Raw genomic sequence first — 13,457 nt, forward strand, 5'->3', positions numbered from 1 at the left:
ACACCCTCGAGACTGTTAAGATTCCGGAATCACTAAAGCACGCAGTTCTAGATATTTAGAAAGATGATTTTGAATCATCAAGACAAAGGTTAAATTAGGTTTTACGTACTCAGAGAATACACTAAAGAAGTCGTGCTAAAAACTACATTTCAAATAATTTGAAGATTAATATACGTGAAAATGGTCGTTCTCGCTCGTGCATGGGAAAATGAGGTATTGTTGTCCATTCGTATAGGAAGAAAAGCTTGCCATGGTGTTTGATCAGTTTAGACCTGTTCATGAATTTGACCAGTTCCAGGATAGCCCAAGAATCACCAGACCACTGGTAAGCCCCCAGTAACTGCTCAAATTGCTAGACGCCCATATTCGTTCGACTGTCTTATCAAGCCGAAAAACAAAAGGCACCCTCAGCTCTCGACCTGTCCCTTTCTCTTTTCTATCATTAGCAACGTCTTCTGCTCCTTTTCGGAATTAATTAGGAAATAAAAATAGAAACCCTGACATGTTGATAAAGATTCCGAGTGCTGGTTAAACATGAAAGAACAGAGGTTGGGAACACAAGGTGACAAATTTTATTTCTGTGATGACACGTTAGAGTCCTCCTGCCAGCTGGACCCTGCAGCAGCCAGAAGCATGCACCTGTCTGTAGAGAAGTCAGATAGGAAGGGGGAGCTGAAAAAGATTTGAGGGCCCAGTGGCCTTCTGTGCCCTGCAAATGAGTTCTAATTGCTTGAGGGTCCCTGAGCCCTGTTCGGTGCAGAGAGATTCCTGAAGGCTCCCGACAGACAGAAGGCAGAGAGAGACCACTTCCGTTTTTCTGACCATGAAGGTGGTCCTGTTTCTGTTTATAGACCCTGGAGAAGGGCTCTGGTTGGAGGAGTTCACCCCTTCCGACCTTCTGTTACGGAGGAAAAGGGTGAAGGGGGTGGGTCGCCTAGTACCTCTGAGCGTCCCTGGGATGCACTTCCCGGTTTGACTGACCTGCCAAAGGAAATGAGAAGTGATAAGTGATTGGCCCCCGATTAGATCAGCCACCTTGAGAAAGGTGCTGAGACAGAGATATTTCACTGAAATAAGGAGAAACCTGGGAATAGATTTCTGGCAAGCAATCCCAAAGTAGATATGGTCTGAATTGGAAATGAATTTCATGGGCAGATAAAGTCTAATAAATGGCAGGTCACTCGAAAATCATATATCATCAAGTCTCATACAGTGTCTGTGAAGTTTGTTATCAATAATTTAACACCAGAAGAACCTAGCCCTTGGCAAATATTTAATTTCAAAACATACCTACTGATTTACTCTGATACAGCATACATAGTATATTAAAAATATATTACAAGAAGCCAGATGCCAATAAAGCTACACTTAGAGAAGATCAGCTGTACTTGTTGCTTTCTGGGTATTTTGCTAAAGAAGGGACTGGGCCCTCCACCTGCTGAGCTAGTTCACTAGTAAATTCCAAACCGTGCAAGAGAAGAAAGCTTGCACACGAGCTCCCCTTCACACAGTACAGATCCTACCTGGGCTCCTATTCTCAGGCCAAGTGACAAGCCAGGCAACGTAAGTGCTGGGGGGTGAGAACTGGCAACCCGTTCAGAAATGGTTCTCCATCCCAGGGCTGAAGGTTAAGGGCAGAGGGGGCATCTGTAGAAAGACGGTCTTCGGGAGCAAAGAGGAGTCATTTTTAAGGGGATTTGGGGCAGAGGGAATCATCTCCAAGGTCACTGTCTACAGTTATTATTGATCTGAGCCACTCTCTGATCAGCAGCCCCCCCCCCCCCCAATCATTCAGTCCACTCCAGAGCAGAACCTCACCACTTCCTGGCTGAAAAGTGTCACCCCCTTGCTGCGGTCTGAATGTTTGTGTCCCCCCCAAATTCACACGTTGGGATGGTAATGCCCAGCGTGACGGTGTTAGGAGTGGCAGGGTCTTTGGGAGGGGGTTCGGTCACTAGTACTCTTATAAATAAGACAGACCCCTTTGTACTCCCTAGCCCCCTCCTCCAGAGAAGGATTCAACAAGAAGTCTGTGACCTGGAAGAAGCCCTCCACCCAACCGTGCTGGCACCGTGATCTCAGACCTCTACCTCCAGGCTGCAAGGAACAAATTGCTGTTGTTTATAAGCCCCCAGTCCGTGTATTTTGTTTAGACTAAGACACCCATGGGCAGCTGGTGCCAGCAGCAAGAGTTCCAAAGAAATGGATATTTTCTAAGGGAATGGTCGTTCATTTAACTGAGTTTAAAACACAGGCATGGCCTCAATAAGGACAGATTAGTTCTGTGGTAAATACTTCCCTAATAAGATTTTAGGTCTTCTTTGGGGGTGATAAAGGCCTGGCAGGGATCCACTCGGTAGCTGGCAGGAAGAGAGCAGAGAGAGAATGTGCCAATGGGTGCCTCTAATCACCCTCCACCCCCAGCACGTCAGGGAGGGGGCGGATAACTGAATGGAGAGTTCAAGGGAGCTAGGTGCCAGTCCCAGCCCATCGACTCCGAGCCTAGGGCCTTGGGATTCAACTCCACAGTCTCAAAGTGCCCTCCCATTTTAGGGTGCCGGAACATAGCTGTTATCAGCTCGCAGCAGAGGGATTTCTAGCACTTTGCATCCCACTACATGGGCGTCACAGTGAGAAGCTTCTCCGATCAGACTACAGGCAACGGCCAGAAAGAGAAGAGAAGATTGGGTAAGTGTCCAGAGACCTGGCTCCTCACCTCTCTAGGCTTATCTACCTGTGCTAAGGTGGCCCAGACCTCTGGGGCCCTTCCAGCGCTCAAAATCCCTTCCCTATGAAATCCAGAATGGCCTCGACAGCCAGAAAACTACAAATCTCTTAGTTCTGCACAGAGTACCTTGCAGGCGGTTGGAAAGGCTATACCAGAAGTCTGAAACAAAACACCACATCGGCATCACCAGAGCTTACCCCTGGATGCAAACATACCCCACAGGCCTAGTCAGAAGCTTAAGCAGAAGAGATCAGGTAAGAAAATCACAAAATCCTCAAAGCCAAAGGAAAGCGCCGAGAACAAAGCTGTCTGCCCTGATGACGATGACGGCCAATACGGACTCAAAAGTTTCTGCTTCATAAACCACAACCGTCCTCCTCCTCTCTTCCCTGAAATATTCCTACCTTTCAGAGATGGCATTAAGTAGCCAGCGCACCAAAAGGACCCCCAGGGGATAATGACTCCAGAGGTCACAGTTGAAATCACTCTAGTTATGACCTTGAGGGACCCTGCCATCTGGACAGGTTCACAGGTCTGCTGGTCACCAGCCACGTGACACTTCAGAAACACGCTGAAGACAGCATGGAGGGGACTGAAGTGTCTGTTTGGGACCAGTAAACTCTGGCAGGGTTGGAGGTCCATGGGGAGTACGGACGAATGCAGGAATTAAGACAAACAGGGGAGACAAACTATCCGCTCCCCACTTATGCCAAAGGCCGGTCTTCTCCAATGCTGGTGGATTCTCTGAAAACAAAAGCCCCGTCTGCAATTCATCGTGATAGCCAAGCACAAAGCACAGCTCGAGAATGCACAGACCACAAAGTATGTAAAAGTCAGCATTTTGGAACCAAAAGAAATTGCCACGTTTGGTCCCTTGGATGCTGCTTAGGGATAAGCTCCTTTCCTCCCTGGTGGCAGCCACTGATTCAAAATTCAGCCGAGACCCCAAGTCAGAGGATATCGATGATACCCCACAACCATTTCTTATTTAGGGCTAATAACCCCAAATCATGCTTTTGTCCACTTCTGTTAGCGCTAGGCAATGCCGTGGCCACATGAGCAGCTGGTCAGAGAAATAATGCTTTTGCATGGGGCTCCCAACTACCCCCCAACTCAACGGCAGTGTTTGTGAAACTCTTTATTCAGCAGAACTGGGAACTGGATGCTTCCACCTTTAACTGATAAACTTCCTCGCTCTGAAGCTAGTGCAGATGTGAGAAGAATCAGGGCTTTGACTTTCGCGTGGGGTCTCACGTAAGCGAATTCCACTCGCGACACCACAGTGACTTATTTTCCGTCGCTTTCTTTCACCGCTGAAGTCTCCCAAGTTAATTTTCCCAAGACACCATCGTAGTCAATTCTGGGAGCCCCAGAGGAAAAATGTTAGAAGTATCAAAACAGCCACACGCACCAGCATTTAGGGCTTTGTTACAACAATTTAAATTTAGTGCATTTGGGCCACTTTATATGAACTAATTTAGAAAATTCTGCTTTAGCGACTTAGCTGGCTGCTTTTTTCACGGCCAAACTAAATACTGTACTTTAAAATACACCCCTGCATTCGCATGTGATTTCTCCTTTTAGGCTAGGAATGTAATGTTGATATAATGTCAAATAAAATTAATGCGAGAATGGGCACTCAAATGGTACTCCTGTGAAGGGAATTTGTTAGACTGGGACTTTGAGCCCAAATGTATATTTAATTATATAATACTCATGTGAGCAAAGAATCTTGAATGTTAAGCTTTAGCAAATTTATCACCTTTGTCAGAAATGCCGTTACCGGGGCGCCCGGGTGGCTCAGTCGGTTAAGCGTCCGACTTCGGCTCAGGTCATGATCTCGCGGTCCGTGAGTTCGAGCCCCGCGTCGGGCTCTGGGCTGACAGCTCAGAGCCTGGAGCCTGTTTCAGATTCTGTGTCTCCCTCTCTCTGACCCTCCCCCGTTCGTGCTCTGTCTCTCTCTGTCTCAAAAATAAATAAACGTAAAAAAAATTAAAAAAAAAAAAAGAAAGAAAGAAATGCCGTTACCTACAAAAAGCAGGCTGCAAGTAAATTAAGATGAAAATACCATCAGATTAGACGCGCCTAGTCTGTCCCAGCAAGTGACTCTTAGAATTAGCAGGATGGCCCATCTGCTGAGTATCGGATCTCCCCCTTATCTATACAGCATTCAGATCAGATGTCTGAGGCTCTGCCTGAATACTTCCGCTGTTGACTTTGCAAATGGACTTCCTCCAGCCCAACCCAGCTCCTTCTCCCACCGCTCACCCCAACCGGCCACTCAGGAAGAGTAAAAATGGCAGTTACGGCAATAACAGGTATTTTCACTTAATAGTCAAGGCACTGGAGACTCGCAGAGTGGCCTGCCTCCATCGATACAGTGATATAACTACTCTGTCTTTTATTTGTAGTCGCAAAAGATCTTTTCCAAGTATGGGAGAATCACAGAAAATCACTCTAATCACTGAAAAGAGCCCTGTTCCCAGGAAAGCAGCCAGTCTTCTCTTGTCAGAGTAAAAGGCAGGGAGTAAAATTTCCTGTAAACACAGGGGAAATCTACATTTACCCCCACACCAAGGAAAGGGGCGAGCAGGACTCACAAGCAGCCACTAGAATTTACACACTGAGCCCTGCAAAAGTCTGGGGCGAGGGGATGCCTTAGGGGAAGGAGCTTCCAAGAAAACAGTTCCTGTGTTTTGTTTTTTACACTGTAGAACTGGGTCCTAAGCACCTGAAAAGGGCCATCGCATTCCATTTTCATACACTGATCTCACATACAATCATATAATTTTGGAAACTCCATGATGTTGCCCCGAAATAAAATTAGAAGGAATAAGAAGGATGGGTTTCTGTTTCTTTCCAGTTACCTGGATACCTCTGTCTCCTGGAAAACTCCCAAACGAACAGCACACGAATCATGAAGGTCCTAGGAGGGATTCCTCCAAACGCGGGAATCATAGACAAACCACACAAAACCCACAAAATTCCTTCTGATGTTAACACGTCTTTAAACAGTTTACAAAATCCATATATTCAGGGGGCAGTCACAGAGAATCTCTAATTAATTTATGGTGGGGGAAAGAGAAAACGTTTAACTACCAACTTCAAACAACTCACACTCTTTCTGTTTACTGTAAAGTAATCCTTACTCTGGATAATTTGAAATGTCTGCATAGGACCCAGGCAACATTCCCCATTTTTATTCTTCTTCTCCAGGCTATCAGTTCATAATGAACAAATATGGAAATTTTTCTGAAGGGGAAACCCAACCACCAAAATAACTCCTTCATAATTCATATGTGCAATCACAACAGTGATTAATAAAAACCTGAAACAGTTCCTAAAAGCCTAAAGCATTAATTACTCTGTTAGCTATCAGGACTCCGTGAAAACCTATGACAGCAGGTTACTCGGGCAAATTAAATCATGTGAACTTAAGGCAGAAAAAGGGAAATCTTCACTTGGTGGATTTGCAGGCTGGTAAATGTATGCTTTTGAAGAGGGGTGACCAACCCACGACTCTTCGGGGCTCTATATTTCAACCTTGAAAGACGTATGAAAGAGGAAAAAAATGCCATTGCAAATTGATTTTATGCCCGCATGAAAGGTAATGTTCTATCTTTTGAGAGACTTAAAATAAGTGAATGATACTATTTCCATTAAAGGGGAAACTAACTCTCTCTGAGTGTCCACCGTGTGTCTGGGGCTGGCCGGCAGTCAAAGTGATTCTTCTCTTGGCTTCTGTGGTACCACATGTCCAGTTCTCCAACTTCAGTGAGAGCTCCTACTCAATGATTTTTGCTAGCTCATCTTTTCTTGGTCCAATCTCTGCGTTTTAGTGCTCTTGGACCCTTTTCTTTCTGGACAATCTCACCCAGTCTTAGAACTGTGGGCACCACCCATGTGCTGATGACTGCCCCTGGGCTCTATGAGTCAGTACTCAGCTGTCTTCTTCTTTTTTTGTTTTTAATTTAAATCCCAGTTAGTTAACGTATAGTGTAATAATAATTTCAGCAATAGAATTTAGTGATTCATCACTTACATGTAATACCCACTGCTCATCCCAACAAATGTCTTCCTTAATGCCCCTTACCCCGTTAGCCCTTCCCCCCGCCCACCACCCCACAGGCAACCCTCAGTTTGTTCTCTGTATTTAAGAGTCTCTTATGGTTTGTCTCTCTCTCTCTCTCTCTCTCTCTCTCTCTGTTTTTTATATTACTTTTGCTTCCCTCCCTTAGGTTCACCTGTTTTGCATCTTAAATTCCACATATGAGTGAAATCATATGATACTTGTCTTTCTCTGACTTATTTTGCTTAGCGTAATACACTCTAGCTCCATCCACATTGTTGCAAATGGCAAGACTGCGTTGTTTTTTATTGCCAAGTAATACTCCATTGTATATATATATATATATATATATATATATATATATATATATATATATATATACCACATCTTCTGTATCCATTCATCAGTCGATGGACATTTGGGCTCTTTCCATACTCTGGCTACTGTCAATAGTTCAGCTATCTTTTTGATGTCCCCAACAAGCATCTCAAATGTAGCTGTCCGAAACAGAACCCCTGATGGCCACCACCCTGCCCTAAGTCTTTCCACCCCCAGGAGATGATACCACCTTCCAAAACCCTAAAATAATCCTCTATTGATCCTTATCCCTCATCCTTCACTTCAAATCCATTAGCTGTACTTCCAAAATACCTCCTCTTTCTACTTCTTTTTTTTTTTTTAATTTTTTTTAACGTTTATTTATTTTTGAGACAGAGAGAGACAGAGCATGAACGGGGGAGGGGCAGAGAGAGAGGGAGACACAGAATCTGAAACAGGCTCCAGGCTCTGAGCAGTCAGCACAGAGCCCGACACGCGGCTCGAACTCACGGACCGTGAGATCATGACCTGAGCCAAAGTCGGCCGCTTAACTGACTGAGCCACCCAGGCGCCCCTCCTCTTTCTACTTCTTACCAGTGCACTTCACTGGTCCAGTTGAAGCTCCTTTTCTCTTCTAGATACTAGATACATATCTCTTAACGAGGTCTCTCTACTTCCATCCTCCACACCATAGCTAGAATGTTCTCTTAAAAAACGAATCAGACTCAGGGGCACCTGGGTGGCTCAGTAGGTTAAACGTCTAACTCAGGTCATGATCTCGTGGTCTGTGAGTTCGAACCCCACGTCAGGTTCTGTGCTGATGGCTCAGAGCCTGGAACCTGCTTCGGATTCTGTGTCTCCCTCTCTCTCTGCCCCTCCCCAGCTTGTGCTCTTTCTCTGTCTCTCAAAGAAAAAAAAAAAAAAAAAAAAAGAATAAATGTAAAAAAAATTTTTTTAATGAATTAGACTTGGTGACTCCTGGCAAATTCTCCAGGAGTTTCCCATTATGCTTAGTATAAAACCCATGCTTCTCTTGTCTGGAAGACCTGACATGATGAGGTCTTGACATTTTACCCCCTCATCACTCAACTCACCAACCTCCAAGCACGCTAAGGAGACACCCAGCAACATTTGCTCAATAAGTACATAAAAGAATGAGTAAATCTATTTCCCTGTATTTCCCCATGTTTATGAGATAGATTATTCCTACTTCAAAGAAGAGAAAATACAGATTTCCGGATATATGTCCAAGGTCATCCAAATAATTGGAAGCAAAGTCAAAGTTTGAACCCAAATCTATGGCTCTAAGGCCCATCTTTCCCAACACCAAATTAGTATTTCTAGGGGTCTAGAAAATCAGTCAAGAGGAGACACCCTGCTCTTAAGATTTTCCAAAAACAAATCACCTGGGAACTTGTATGAGGATCAGAATTTCTTTTCCCATCATTCATCAACTATAAAATGGGTGAACAAAATGAGTTTCTCATAGGGAAATCTTTTCCTCCCAGATTATAAAGAGTTTTATGATTGTTTTCCAGGACTACCATGCTGTGCAGTCTTAACTAAAATCTGTTCTGACCATGGATATCACAGTGTGGGGTTCTCAGTCAAAGTGGGTAATCATACAGACCTAAAAGGATCAGAGTTAAGGCGCCTGGGTGGCTCAGGTGGTTAAGCGTCCGACTTCAGCTCAGGTCATAATCTCATAGTCCATGAGTTCGAGCCCCGTGTTGGGCTCTGGGCTGACAGCTCAGAGCTTGGAGCCTGCTTCGGATTCTGTGTCTCCCTCTCTCTCTGCCCCTCCCCTGCTCATGCTCTGTCTCCCTCTGTCTCAAAAATAAATAAAAACATTTTTTAAAAAATTAAAAGGATCAGAGTTAAGGGACCACATAATACAGCCAAACGTGGGCCTATTTTACCCAAACCCTTTAAAGACAATGTAGTCCCATCCTACTGAAAGATTTAGGCAAGGGAAGGGAACTGGTGATTTCTAGAGGGTCCCCAACCCTGCCCAGCCCTCCTCTGTATGATTCCTTGTACCAACACTTGATTGCCTGATCAACCCTCCAGAAGAGAACCTGCTCTCCCCCCAGTGTGTGTTCCCTGAAGATCTTTTTTTATTTAAAGTTTATTTATTTTGAGAGTGAGACAGAGAGAGAGAGAGAGAGCAAGAGGGGCACAGATAGAGGGAGAGAGAGAGAATCCCAAGAGGCTCTGCACTGTCAGTGCAAAGCCCGATGCGGGGCTTGAACATGCAAACCACAAGATCATGACCGGATCTGAATCCAAGGGTCAGAAGCTTAACTGACCGAACCACCCAGGCGCCCCTCCCTGAAGATCTTGACCTGGTCTTATTTGTAATGGGCATACACGTGCTCCATAACTGGTACACACTGAGTGCGAGGGATATGACGTTACTTTATTTCTTCCAAATCCAATTAAATCTGGATCTCAAGACATCTCTCAATGGAAGTCATTTCAAAAGTGTTTTTAAGACTTTTCCCTTTTCCTGGCATTAGAGAAACACCTTGGGGAATTACATGGGACCCAGAGAACAAGGAAAAGGCCCTGTGGGAGTCCAGTTCCCAGAGACACCTCCAGGATGCCCATCAGCCATCCTTTCCTGGTACCTGCTCTTTTCCCTCAAACCAGGTGGGACCACAGGAGTCCTTGGTGGTGGCTCCCAGGGCCAGGGTGCATGGTGTTAAGTCCCTCTGGTATCCACATGCTACCCCATCCCCGAATGTGGCACATTGCTGTGTCCCCAAGGGAAGCAGGCACAGGCCTCTCATTCCAGGGACTCCCCCCAAGCCCTCAGGCCCCCTCCCAAAGCCCCAGAAATCCACCAGCCTCTCAGAACCCCCATCTGTGATCCTGAACCGTTCTTGTATCCTCGGTTCCCCTTGCCTCCTCACATCTGTGACTTCCATCTACTTTCCTCACAAAAGTCTGAGTGGAGGTCAGCTTCCAAGTATCTGGAAGCCCCACGTGCAGCCCCAGGACACAAAGACATTGCAACAACCCACCGAGGCAAGGGGGTCTAGACTCCAAATACAAACATTTCACTGCTTTCTTTGGAACGGAGGAAGAAAAGGAATTCTTTCAAGTCTTCTGGTTCAGGGAGAACACACACACTAAGACGTCCATTGGGTTTCCAGCCACCTGTTCTACACGTTTACTTTAATAAACCTTAAACCTCCCAGCTGCAGTTGTCCACTCTTCATGGGGCAGATCAAAATCACGACCTCAAGCCCTGTTCTCTTGGCAAGCGTGTCTCAGTGTTTCCAACAGCCTGAACTCCGCAGCTCTACTGGAGGAGTCCTCAGACACCCCGAACTCAGCGTCTCCGGAAGGAAGCTCATCATCTACTTCCGGTTTCCTTCTTCCTTGTTCTCTTTTTGTTAGTGGCCACACGTAGTGTCTGCCACACAATCGCATGCAACAACATTTTTTTTTTTTTTAAATTAGTGTGAATAAATGAGCAGCCCCAGAGAGAATATAAACACCTTGGCTTAACCATGGTATGCTGACCTTAGGTAGGCTGACTCCAACCTCCCCTTTTTAAAACAGCTTTCCTGGGGGGCGCCTGGGGGGCGCAGTCGGTTAAGCGTCCGACTTCAGCCAGGTCACGATCTCGCGGTCCGTGAGTTCGAGCCCCGCGTCAGGCTCTGGGCTGATGGCTCAGAGCCTGGAGCCTGTTTCCGATTCTGTGTCTCCCTCTCTCTCTGCCCCTCCCCCGTTCATGCTCTGTCTCTCTCTGTCCCAAAAATAAATTAAAAACGTTGAAAAAAAATTAAAAAAAAAAAAAAATAAATAAAAATAAAACAGCTTTCCTGGGATACAAGATATATTTAGAGAGTACAACTTGATGAGGTTTAACATGTGTATACACCTGTTACACCTGTGATCCGGTCATCACAGTCACGCTAATGACCATACTCATCACTTCCAAGATTCCTCGGGTCCCTCTGAAACCCCTCCTCCCTGCCGTCTCCAGGCAATCACTCATCTGCTTTCCACCCTTATAGATCAGTTTGCAGTTTCTAAAGAAAATGTCACCAAAGCATCCTGCACAGTGGGAAGTTCACTAAGGACCCACAAAGCCAACGTCTGAAGAAGACGTGGTCTGCCGTGATTGAAGCGCATTAGTGTAAGGCAGCTGAAGATGTTCTAGTGTCCCTAGAACTGCTCACTGAAGCTGCTCTCTCTGGTCATGACTCAAAAGTGTATGCTATCTTGAAACAGATGGATAAAAAGGTACTCTACCTTTCTGGTTGCTTACACCTATATCTTGTTCTGCAAAATATTTTTTTTTAATTTTTTTTAACGTTTATTTATTTTTGAGACAGAGAGAGACAGGGCATGAACGGGGGAGGGTCAGAGAGAGGGAGACACAGAATCTGAAGCAGGCTCCAGGCTCTGAGCTGTCAGCACAGAGCCCGATGCGGGGCTCGAACTCATGGACCGCGAGATCATGACCTGAGCCGAAGTCGGCCGCCCAACCGACTGAGCCACCCAGGCGCCCCTCTGCAAAATATTTAAGATGGCGTACCGTGGTAGGCTAAATGCTTGCATCCCCCCCGAATTCATATGTTGAAGTGCTAACCCCCAATGTGATAGTATTAGAAGGGGGGGATCTTTGCAAGGGGATTCGGTTCTGAAGGCGGAGCCCTTATGAAAGAGACTCCTTATGATCAGCACCCTTGTAAAAGAAACCCCAGAGCAATCAATCCCTAGGCCCTTCTGCTATGTGAGGACACAGTGCAAAGTCGGTCATCCGTGAACCAGGAAGTGGCCCTTCATCAGACACCAAATCTGCCAACACCATGATCATGAACTTCCCAGCCTCCAGAACTGTGAGCAATACATCTCTGTTGTTTTATAAGCCCCCCAGCTATGGGTGTTCTGTTACAGGACTCCAAAAGGACTGAGACACTTACCGAATGCAGGAGGAGGAAGGCGGGGGGAGGGGGGATTCAAATGAAATGCGCTAACCAAATGCCCTCCCAACACAATCGGAATCTGGTATCCCTACCACCATTCTCTGGGTGAGTCTCTGCTGCCAGTGGTGGGTAGTCTGTATCTATCAGTACGTATTTGCTAAAGCTGCTACGGTTACGATGCAAATTTGGTCGTAAGCTTTTAAAGTCAATGCAAAGGAGAAATATTTCCAATTACATGTCTCAGCATTCGTAAGACACAAGGAAACCAACTGTTTGCTCCTGCAGGTCTCTATAAAGAGCTCACTGTGTGTATTAATTATCCCCACAGAAACAAAACCAATGATGTGTAGATGCGTGGAGAGAGAGATTTAGTTCAAGGAATTGATTCACAAGATTATGCGGACTGGAGAGTCCAACGTCTACAGGGTAGTCCAGAAGGCCGGAGATTCAGGGAAGAGTTGATGCTGCAGATGAAGTTTTAACTCAGTCTGGAGGCAGAATTCCCTCTTCCTTAGAGGGGCTCAGTCTTTTTCTCTTAAGGTCTTCAACGGATGGGACGAGGCCCACCCACATTACGGAGGGAAATCCGCTCTACTCAAAGTCTAATGATTTAAATGTTAATCTCATCTAAAAATACTTCCACAGGGACATCTAGGCTGGCGTTGGGCCAAATATCTGGCTACCATGGCCTCACTGAGTTGGCACATACAATTAACCATCACACTGTGTACAGCAGGATTTGCAAACTCAAACGGCCACAGGAGCCAGACAGATAAAGTAACTGAGTGAAACAACAAGTACGAGATGATAGGGAACGGTGGGGACTGGAGACAGCTGGAAGATATGTGCCTCATCTGTAGGCAATCAAACTCCAAAGTTTTGAAACCACTGTCTGGGACAAGCAACAATTATCTACAAGTCAAATGAAGCCCAGCAACCATGGTTTGGATACAACCGGTAACAAACACACCAAAGGGGTCCACGGGGCTTTTTTGTGCCAGCATTGACATCAACGCTCCACAATGGCATCAGGACAGAGCACGACTCAATGAAAGCTCAAGGCTAACATCATGTCAGATTAGGAGCTTTCTAGCGGTCAGGCTGAATTCAGGCACAGGTCAGACAACCTGTTGGTAAACATCACCTCGCTCCGCCAAAGGTCCGATCAGTGCTGGGCAGCCCCGTCTGTGAGGTAAAGCTTCTCGCTGGCATCTGGAATGTGGCTCTCCTGTGTCGTTAGTGAAGTATGGGAACGCATGAGTCAAGACATAGCGGGCCTGTGGGGTAGAGCTGCCGTCTTCCTGAAGAAGGACTTGGCAAAGATACAAGCCTAAATAAAAGGCACTCGGTAGTCGTGGGCAGAGCCAGCCATCCCCTTGCAGCAACGATTTTAAGCCAC

General features: G+C 46.0%; 1 long non-coding RNA gene across 2 annotated transcripts in view; it reads right to left on the reverse strand.

The window, feature by feature from the left end:
• Positions 1-549: 549 nt before the first annotated feature.
• LOC131517619 (uncharacterized) overlaps positions 550-13,457 on the reverse strand; it is a 43,793-nt gene continuing 30,885 nt past the window's right edge. Inside the window, exons 2-3 of one of the 2 annotated variants that reach the window (XR_009264706.1) lie at positions 1,524-1,647; positions 550-981 (exon numbers count right to left, since the gene is read on the reverse strand). This is a non-coding gene — a long non-coding RNA (uncharacterized LOC131517619). Of the gene's footprint in view, positions 982-1,523; positions 7,110-13,457 lie in introns of those variants that run through there. The other variant, XR_009264705.1, reaches the window with a different exon arrangement.

Source organism: Neofelis nebulosa, chromosome 7 (assembly GCF_028018385.1).
Source record: "Neofelis nebulosa isolate mNeoNeb1 chromosome 7, mNeoNeb1.pri, whole genome shotgun sequence".
NCBI classification, from domain to species: domain Eukaryota; kingdom Metazoa; phylum Chordata; class Mammalia; order Carnivora; family Felidae; genus Neofelis; species Neofelis nebulosa.